This window comes from Ursus americanus, chromosome 10 (assembly GCF_024610735.1).
Source record: "Ursus americanus isolate L20-20 chromosome 10, mUrsAme1.1.p, whole genome shotgun sequence".
NCBI lineage: Eukaryota > Metazoa > Chordata > Mammalia > Carnivora > Ursidae > Ursus > Ursus americanus.
The window spans coordinates 25,859,351-25,869,594 of record NC_142136.1 but is presented as its reverse complement, the minus strand read 5'-3'; the positions used below and the strand labels follow the sequence as shown (position 1 = coordinate 25,869,594).

General features: G+C 36.1%; 1 pseudogene; it reads left to right on the top strand.

Annotated features, from left to right (window-relative positions):
* The first annotated feature begins 2,323 nt into the window (after window positions 1-2,323).
* LOC123800981 (DNA dC->dU-editing enzyme APOBEC-3H-like) lies at window positions 2,324-2,906 on the top strand (annotated as a pseudogene).
* The last annotated feature ends 7,338 nt before the right edge of the window (window positions 2,907-10,244 follow it).

Below are 10,244 nucleotides of genomic sequence, written 5' to 3'. Positions count from 1 at the left end.
CACCCAGTTTTATTCCTGAGGGTATCACTTCTGTTTCTTTGCTATACCATCATCTTTACTGGTCTAATCTCTCTTTTAATTATCCATTTTTGTAAAATAACCCTGGGAGACAAGGTGGCGATACAGCTACATGCTTTTCTGTTTTTATGTGAATTGAATAACAGATGTGCAGTGACCAATCTCTGACAGAGTCTGAAACAAGTCATGTGACTGGTCACTGATCATGACGTGCATCTATTATGTATGTAACAATTTGTGCATGGAGGAACTAGCACATATTTCTACGTTACATAAGTATTCACAGTTGATATACCCAAGTAATTTTAAATTGAACACATTATTAGGAAACTGGTGTTATTTAAGTAAACTGTAATAACTAAAATTCAGGCATGTCAGAGTTCTGCAAAGCAAAGGCCTATATGCTAAAATAGCAATAAGATCATTTAAATATCAAATAAATGTATAGTAAAAATCAAGTATTAGTACGTAATCATTATTAAAGGTGTGATGTAAAATACAGCATTTTTTAAGATATTCAACATAATCTGATTTTATTAAACAAACTGATAGAAAAACATGAAAATGGTAACCTTGGTGTATACCCAGAAGAATGTTACATTTGAACTCCTAAAGCTGGGAGTGTTAGAATTACCCTGTACCCCTCCTCTCTCTGGACTGGGACTGTTGGCTTATTAGAAACTCTGGTCTGTGTATTCTCACTTTGCCCAGAGTACACTGAGACTGACAGCAGAGCTACCCTTTTCAGACCACCACTCTGCTTTTTGCTGGTCTCCATGTTTCATCTGACCTTGCCAGGCATTCCTGAACACATCTTCAGATCCTAGTCTAACCTCAGCCATCCCTCCTTCTCCAGCTTATAACCCATCCACGACTCCCCATCACCTGGAGATTCAGAAGACCAAATTCTTGCTTCAACCATCAGCTGGCTCCTGGTTCCCTCTCATCCCCTCCTGCTTTTTGTTCCAGCCCTTTCAAGAGTATGGCTCATTTCCTGGACTTGCTCATCTCCATACTTTTTGAGGTTTCCTCTGTGTGGAGCACTTTTCATTAGTGACCCTCCCCCTACAGCATCCCAGAGCAGGAGGCTGAGTCCCTTATTCCAACCCAGGCCTCCTTGATCTTGGGGAAATTAGCACCCATGCTGTGTTTGGCTTGGTGTCCAGACACCTAGGAAGATACTATTGTCCTCAGTTGACTTGGGCAGCTCATTCATTTCCCAGTCTGCTGGCCTCCCCCAGTGCTGGAAATTAAAACTGGCACCCAATATTTCCATCTTCTTCAGGGAGGGTAGGGCATGAGCAACTCACTCCACCCCTAGACAAAATGCTCCTTCCTCCTACCCTCTCTCCCCAACTGTGCTGTCCTACCCTCACCATCCTCACAGCCCTATGTTCAGCTCTTCTGGGAGATCCCACAGAAGTGCTGAGAGGGGCTGGCCCATGAGACCCCTCCTGCCAGAGAGCCCCCTGAGATACAGAAGTGATAGGGCAACTCATGCTAACAGGCAGAGAATTGCAAGTCCTATGTTTCTTCTTCCCATTAAGCACTGAAAATTTTACCTATAGACCTTATAAATTCATTATAATAACTAGCTGATATCTTCCTCAGCTGTCCCATCAAAACCGTAGCTCCTCCTCTCCTAGGTGAAGGAGGTCAGGTTTCACTCTGCACTTGGTTCATTCAAACGGTAAGGAAGGCCAGCCAACAGAATTATCATACTATTTATTTATTTATACAAACAACAACAGTATAACCTAATTACCATAAGAGTCGCGTTCACTGAGCAACTCAGTTGAGTATGATTCCAGGCAACCCCCTGCTCCCACCACGCCCAAATAAAGGGTTGGATTTATTTCTTCCAAAGAAACTTATCTTAAGCTTTGTATTTCAAAGAATAATTAAGTCTCAAACATAAATCCTTAAGTCTAAAGTTAAAGGTGATATGTATTTTTTATTTGGGTATTTATGATTAAATGTATGAATTTGGAAGATTATAAGCAAGATGTCAACATAAGAAAGAGCAAGCTTTAATGCCACCCTTTTCCTTTTTAATCTGAAAGAAGTGTTCAAGGGAGAATAAAAATAAAAACGAAACGTGGAAGAGGGGTCTTAATTAGTGTTCAAAACAAAAGCACTGGGGACCTCCATGGAGGTAGCCTGGTAGGTCACTCTCATATTGGGGCTTTCCTAAAGCAAGGCCAGTAAGAAGAATGGAGTCCTGGTGCCCCAGACAAAGGGCAAGGCTGGGACAAGGCACCTGAGGTGAGGCAGCTGCATAGGGACTCCCAGGGTCAGCACCACAATGAGTCCACTAAAAGAAGAAGTATTTTACTATCAGTTTGGCAGCCAGAACCAGGTCACAACACGCTACTACTGGAGGAAGACCTCCTTGTACTACCAGCTGAAGCTGAGTGAAGGCCCCATAATTGCCAAAGACTACCTTCAAAACAAGAAAAAGCACCATGCAGAAATTTGCTTTATTCATAAGATCAAGTCACTGCAACTGGACCAATCCCAGCAATTAGAAATCACTTGCTGTGTCACCTGGAGCCCCTGCCCCTCCTGTGCCTGAAAACTGGTTGCCTTTGTCAAAGACGGCCCCTACCTCAGCCTTCAGAACTTCGTCTCCCACCTGTACTTCCACTGGCGCTGGAAGTATCAGCAGGAGCTGAAACATAGGCAGACATCCAGGATCCCAGTAGCTGTCATGAGCTGCCTGGAATTTGAGGACTGCTGGGGGAAGTTTGTGGATGCGCAGGACAGGCCTATCCAGCCCTGGGACAACCTGGAATACTACAGTAAAAGCACAGAACTAATGGCTCAGGAGGATCCTGATGCCCCTGAATGATTTAGAGAATGACTTTGGAAATTTGAAACTTGGATGACCATCAACACCCCCCCTACCTCCACCCCCTCCCACTCCCACCCTTCGTTAGGAAGTGACTCAAGAGGGCTGTTCCTAGAGCATCTCGATGCTTCATAAACTGCTGACTCTTAGGAGAAAGTTGTGAGCTCCACAGGCACACCTGACCCTTGCCCAAGTACAGAAAACCTTTCTTCCTCCTTCATCCTTTCGTTTTCTTTTTTAAGTGGGTATATATATTTATTTTTATTATTTGTTAAAGATTTTATTTATTTATTTGTCAGAAAGAGAGAGAGACAGCATAAGAAGCAGGCAGAGGGAGAAACAGGCTCCCAGCTGAACAGAGAGCCCAATGCGGGACTCGATCCCAGGACCCTGGGATCATGACCTGAGCCAAATGCAGACACTGAACCGACTGAACCACCCAGGCATCCGGGGTATATATTTTCATAATTGAAAAAATAAAGATAAGTTTTAAGTCTGTAAAAAAAAAGAATTAAGTTAAAGCAAATTGTTCAAATTCATATATGTAATTTTTTAAGGTATATGCCAGATGATTTCAATTGAAGGGAATCACTAAGTACGAACTCCCACCCTAGAGATGGCAAGAAGTTGTGAGATGTTACATGAGGTAGAAAAAGGAAATTGTGACAAATCTCAAAGCATTAAATAAACCGTAGGGGTGAAGGTCAAAGCTGATAACTGGTCACAGGGCTGAGTGCTATTCCTGACATTGAGTAATGGCTTTTAAATTTAAAGGCTGTGGCAGCAACGCTCTACAGCCAAACACTGGTGACAGAGTCACCCCACAGTAATTCTCTATGGAGGTGAAGCACCACTTCAACATTGGGGAAAGATTCTGGAATCAGGTAAATTCCTTGATTCTGAGGAGGAAAGACTGGAAGAGAAGAAGAGAAGACCAACAATATGAAAAGTGAAAATTATTCTGCTTGAAGCCACCTTTGCTCAAGATATAACAATACTTAGATTTAAAAGTCTTCAAAATACTCAAGAAAATGTTTTAAGCAGTGAAATTTAAGCATCTGCAAATTTGTTTATGAAAATTAGAATGAAGTTCACTAGCACAGCTGGGGAAAAAGCAAGCATTGCTCTCTTGTTCAGTGTTTAAAAATTATATACAACTTCTGTGAAATATATTCTGGCAATGGCATTTTTAGAGTTTAGTCCTAACAATTCAAATGCTGATCATGCTCCTCCTGGAGCTTCAGAGTAAAAGGGCAGAATATTTCTGATGCTAGATGATTCATAGGGGTCTGGTGGAGGTGACTCCCTCATGTTCACCATTTCTATAAAGAGCCACAATGTTTGCAATGTGCTCTACCACACATTTGTGCAAAGGTCTAAGGGAAATTGCTACAATTCTACTTGCCACAACAGGATACTAGTTCCCATCATAGAAAGCTCAGATTTCTTCAGTAAGGATGATGCTTTTGAGTTTTTGATATGGATGTCACCGCTGGTGGTGTGACATTGTTGAATACAACACCATCTGTGGCTAAACCTTTGGGATAGATCAGATTTTGGTTCTTGATTTTTTATATTTGTCAGAAGAAACATGAATTTCCTTGTTCTGTATGGAAGTAAGCCCTTATATGTTACTTATATTTCCTATGCAAATATCTATTTATAATGTTCATTGCTAATTAAGTTGAAGTAGGTAAAATTATATGACTAAGAAGTCATTTATATTGGATTTTTCTTAAACCCAACTTCTCATTGACATATTCCTCTAAAAATAATGATTGATCAGATGACAGTGATAAAAAACATGTAGATACATCCATTCCCTGGCTCTTTTTGGCCTAGGATAGGTCATTCTGCTTTTCTTTTTCTTTCTTTTTTTTTTTTTTAGGTCATTCTGCTTTTCAAAAACCATGCCATATGTAACACGTCATGTTCTTTCTGCTTTAGGAGCCATCACAAGCAACTGATCAGAATTTCTATGACTTAATTTATATTCCCTGAAGACTATCTTCTGGCTGAGATTAAATCAGGTATTCCTCCTGAACAATTATTTCTGTCACCTACAATTTATTATTTCTAAAAATAGGTATATGAATAGGACAACTACTATACTTAACTGAGAGAGATAGACTAGAAAAAAAATATTTCATAATTGTTAACTGTGCCACAAATAGAGTGGGTAACAAACATTTTTATAATAATAAATTAAGGTCTTTTAACATAAAATATATCAAGCTTCTTGTAAAATATCAATAATTACTCTCAAAATAATATTTAAAAATAAATATTCAATATTATTAAAGAAAATACATAATTCTTAAAAGAAATATTTCTCATAAAATTTAATAATTTAAGCCCAAGTAAAATAAGAGTTAAATAACTGAGAAGATATAAATGGCTCTAATCATAAGTAGTGGACAGTAAAGTGGCTAATTCTTTCAAGTTATTTTTGTATTTGTAGTATTTTTCAATTATTGCTATAATGGAATTTTTTGAGGAACTGAAAAAAAAACTAATTGCAAGTTTATCTGGAGGAGTAAATAATTAAAAATAAAGTTTATTTTTTTGAAATATAATGAAAGAGGACATTTTGGGTTGTTTGGGTTAAGTAGTAAACTGTATTCAAGACTATAATATTTAGAATCATTGTATGCATTTAGGTATAAATAAATTAAATCAAACAAGTGACTCCCAAATAAAAAGTATTAGTGTATGTATGTATATATAATTTATAATTTAATAATTATAATAAAGTCATTTAAGAGCTTTTGAAAAAAATTAAAAATAAGATTATTAGTGACCTGAAATTAATAGTAAAGAATGAGAATAGTGTCCAGTAGAGTGAATTTAGTCAGTAAATAAATACACAGAAACATCTGACACTGAATTAAAAAGTAGAAAGTACACATTAAATAGCATTTCACCAATCAAAATTACAAAGTTTCAAAAAGATGATTCAAAATATCGATGGTTTCAAAGTGTGTTTTAACAGTGAACTTTAATACAGATTAATACAAAAATGTAATAGATAGGCTAATCAGAATCTGCCAAACCCAACCCTCCTGCAGAATTGAACTGTAAACTCTGGACAAAATACAAATAAATGATGTTCTTTTTTTTTTTTTTTTTTAAGATTTTATTTATTTATTTATTTATTTATTTATTTATTTATTTTTGACAGATACAGCCAGTGAGAGAGAGACAAGCAGGGGTTGTGGGAGAGGAAAAAGCAGGACTTTAGCAGAGGAGCCTGATGTGGGGCTCGATCCCAGAACGCTGGGATCACGCCCTGAGCCAAAGGCAGACGCCTAATGACTGCACCACCCAGGCGCCCCCAAATAAATGATGTTCTGAAGGCACTAAAAAAGTAAACAAAAATAGGCAGACTCTGGTGACAACGTTTGGTACAAATTTGATAAGGTTTGGATATCTCTATTTTCATAGTTGTTACCCTGAGATTAGGCCCAAGATGCCAACATGAGGGACAGCTTAAATTCTCACACACACACAAACACACACACACGCGCGCGCGCACAGGTGGAAGAGTGGAGCCAGAGGGACAGAGACAGAGAGACAGAGAGAACTTCTGTCTTTCTCTGTTGAAGAACTAAAAATCAGAATTCAGGGCAAACACAGTCATTGAAGCATTAGTGGAAAATCCTCCAAGTCAGTGGGAATCCTAAAATCTGTGTGCAAATTCTGTCCAAATCTTTGGGCTATATCCTGAATCACACATATTTTCATCAATCTAGCTAGACAAAAAAGAGCTGAATAAAGGTTTGAGCTGCCAGACAAGAGACAGATTCAGCAACTGATTTCAACCCTGTTGATTGCTTACTAGCGGAAACCATAATTTTCCGAAGAGTAATGCCGAATCTAGAGTCTTCACAATATAATATTCACTGTACCTAGGATAGAATCAAAATTATTCAATATAATAAAAAAGGAAGACAAATATTACAGTTTCTCAAAAGAAAAATAATTAACAGAGAATAACCCCTAATGACTAGATGTTAAAATTAGCAAATAGGAATTTTAAGATAGATATCACTACTATCGTCAATAATGTAAAAGAAACATACTTCCAGTCATAGAAAAGATAGAAAAGGTCTACACGTAAACGATAAAAAAAATGAAAATACCAAAACTTAAAGAATACACAGGGAATTAAAACAAAAAACCCATTCACTTAAATAATTTTATTTAGAATGGTGATCCAGTGAACTTGAATAGACACAGTGACCAGAATAGATCCAGTGAAACTGAAAATAAGTGAACTAAAATCATCTAATCTGAAGAAGATAAAAACAATGACTTAAATGAAACCTAATCTTTGGGAAAGCATGTAAAGAATTCATAGATGTGTAATTGAAATTCCAGACAAGAGGAGAGTAATAATGGGACAGGAAAAATATTTAAGGAAATGATAATCAAAACGTCTAAAATTTGGTGAAGGATATAAATTTTCAGAATCAAGAAGTTCATCAAACCCTAAGCAGTATGAATAAATGTAAACTATTCCCTGGCACAAAAATTGAAACAATTTTTAATTAAAAACAAAGAGAAAGAGAAAATCTTGAAAACCCAAGGAGAAAATAACATAATACATAGAGGGGAAGACAAATCTATACTGCCAATGAATTTTTATCAAAACTATGGAGGCTAGGAGATGTCTGACTGAACTCCTTAAAGTGCTGAGAGAAAAAGCTATCAACCCAGAGGTCAATATCCAGCAAAAATATTCTTCAAAGATAAAGTGAAATAAATACACTCCTAGATAAACCCAAGTTTAGAGTTGTTACTAGATTTCCAGGAATATATTAAGTCTCTGGAAAGAAACAGAGTTCATCAGAAATGAGAGCTATCTGAATAAATATAAAAGACAACATTTTTTTTTCATTTCTTTAAAATAAAAAGGGTCATTTAAAATAAAAATCATAACAGTTTCTAGTGGGCTTTCTGATGTATGTAGATATATTACATAAGATAACTATAACATGAAACATAAATGGGGCTTAGTTAAATGATCCAGAGAGTTACACAATTTTATGTATTTTATGTATGATGGTACAATATTAACTCTAAGCAGACTGTGAACAATTAAAGATGATTTTTGTAATCCCTAGATCAGTCACACACACACACACACACACACACACACACACACACACACACACAAAACCCAAATAGTTTTAACATAAAAGCCAATGGATAAACTGGAATTTTAAAGTTATTCAGATCACTTGGAAAATATATAGCAATAAATTTTGACATATTTTAGAATTCTTACTTGTGAACCACCTGATGATTGACACTTATATGTAATTATATAGCAAAACTTCATTTTTGAATGAAGTTTGAAAACCGATGAATACACTAACAATGTTTGACCATATCATTTTATACTTACTCAAGTTTTACATCTTAAAATTGTATACACTTTATTGTGGGGCTTATTACTATTTTATTTTGCAAATGTTGCTGCAGCTGTAAAGACTGTCTTTTAGTCATTCAGTCCTCTTCTTTTTTCTCTCATAAACACAAATACCCATGTGGAGTTAAGGCTTCTGATTTTCCTTCAGCGCTCTTTGCAATAATGTTACTGCATATCTATCTCGAATAGCAATTTACCAGTACTACACAGTGTGCTCAAGAGATTGGTTAAGAAAACAGATTACAGCAACCTTCGGGTACTTCAAGGTTAAGTGATTTGACCTTGGTCACAGGAAAGATAAATGACAGTACTAAGAACCGTATCTGGCCAACATAAGGAGCTTATTTTAAATCTATTCTTCAATGTTAGTTTCTAAATCAGAGTTTTTACTTTACAAAGTAGAAGGAAAATCATCAAAGGGGTAACTTAAATTAAAATTTGTATAATTCAATTTTGTTGTCTTATATATTTCAATTTTCTGAAATGATATAGTTCTTTTGCATTAATGAAATAAAATGGATAAAATGGATTCTGGACAATGTCACTCAACAAGTGTTTATCCAGGTGGATGACTGAGAAACAATTATTTGAGAACCACAGTAGATTAAGCCCCTTGGTTGAAAGAGTCTGAAAATTTGGTCAAGAAGCAATGCTCAATATTCTCTAGCTCTCAAGAGATAAGATCAGTGAGCATAGTTTCCCTAGAGTCTTTTTATTTATTTGTTCATTCATTCATTCACTCATTCATTCATTCATTCATTCATTCAGTTATTCATTCTAACAAGATACACTTTAAATTAAAAATTTGGTTTCTGGAAATGAGCTGAGATAAATAAATTTTCAGAATCACAGAGAAGAGACTATTCACGTGCCTTGACATGAGAACAAAATGAGGATAGAGTGTGTTGTCACTATTACAAATATCAACTACATTCTTCCTTCAAGGTGTGTTTTCTAGAATCCATTTGGTGATCCAGGGCATATTTACCTGGGACAAATCACACTCACCTTCATACTCTTTTTCAAGGGGTCATCAAAAAAGAGTGATTAATGTCTAAGAAATTTTCAGAAACTTTTTTGTGAATGTAATCATCAGTAAGAAAACATTTTCTGGACATTTTCTAAATATATATTTCTCATTTTACTCTAATAATCCATCATTGATCTGTGCTGTTTCACAGTGCATGCTTTATACTTCCCACAACAGAGGCCAAGGGGATATGTAAATAATTTTACTGTCTTATCCAGAGGGTAGAAACATGACCTAGACAGGGCCAGGCAATGCTTTCCCAGAGCAAATGAGGCAAAAGGTAAAGGGATGCTTAGGTTTTCACTTGTGCGAACAGAATTAATGATGTCCTGAAGTTAAGGTGGTATGTTGGCCAGGTTGTTTCTGTTTCTTATTCCTTTATCCTACCTTGTTTCCATGGTTTCTGCCCAATTCACTGGCCTGATTCTCTAACTTATTTTGAGTGTTCCAATAAATTCTATTTCTGCTTAAGATAGCCACAGTGAGCTTTCATGTCTTGCAATCAAGAACTTTGATAACAACAACAAAAAATCTTTACTATATAAATAAGTATGGACTTTAGACTTTTCCATAACATCTGTGGATTTTAAAATCGTGTGTATAGCCTTTATTTTTTTCCAAAACCTTATTACTGTTTCTGAGTCATCTGTCAACTTACTTTTTAATTTCTGTTTTGTAAAACAGAGAAGCATACATTTGTTGTTTCCATGATCAACCTTTAAGTAGCCAAGGCCTTTTAGCTTCCTAATGTAGCACAAAATAAGATAAAGATGTGGATATCTATTATTGTGTTAATGCCTTGAGTGCCAGATGGTAAAAAAGAGACACTTTTTGCAGAAGCCAAGGGCTTGAATAGTAAGGACTACACAGAAGACAGAGAAAACTCAATTATTTCCACATTTCTGAATCCC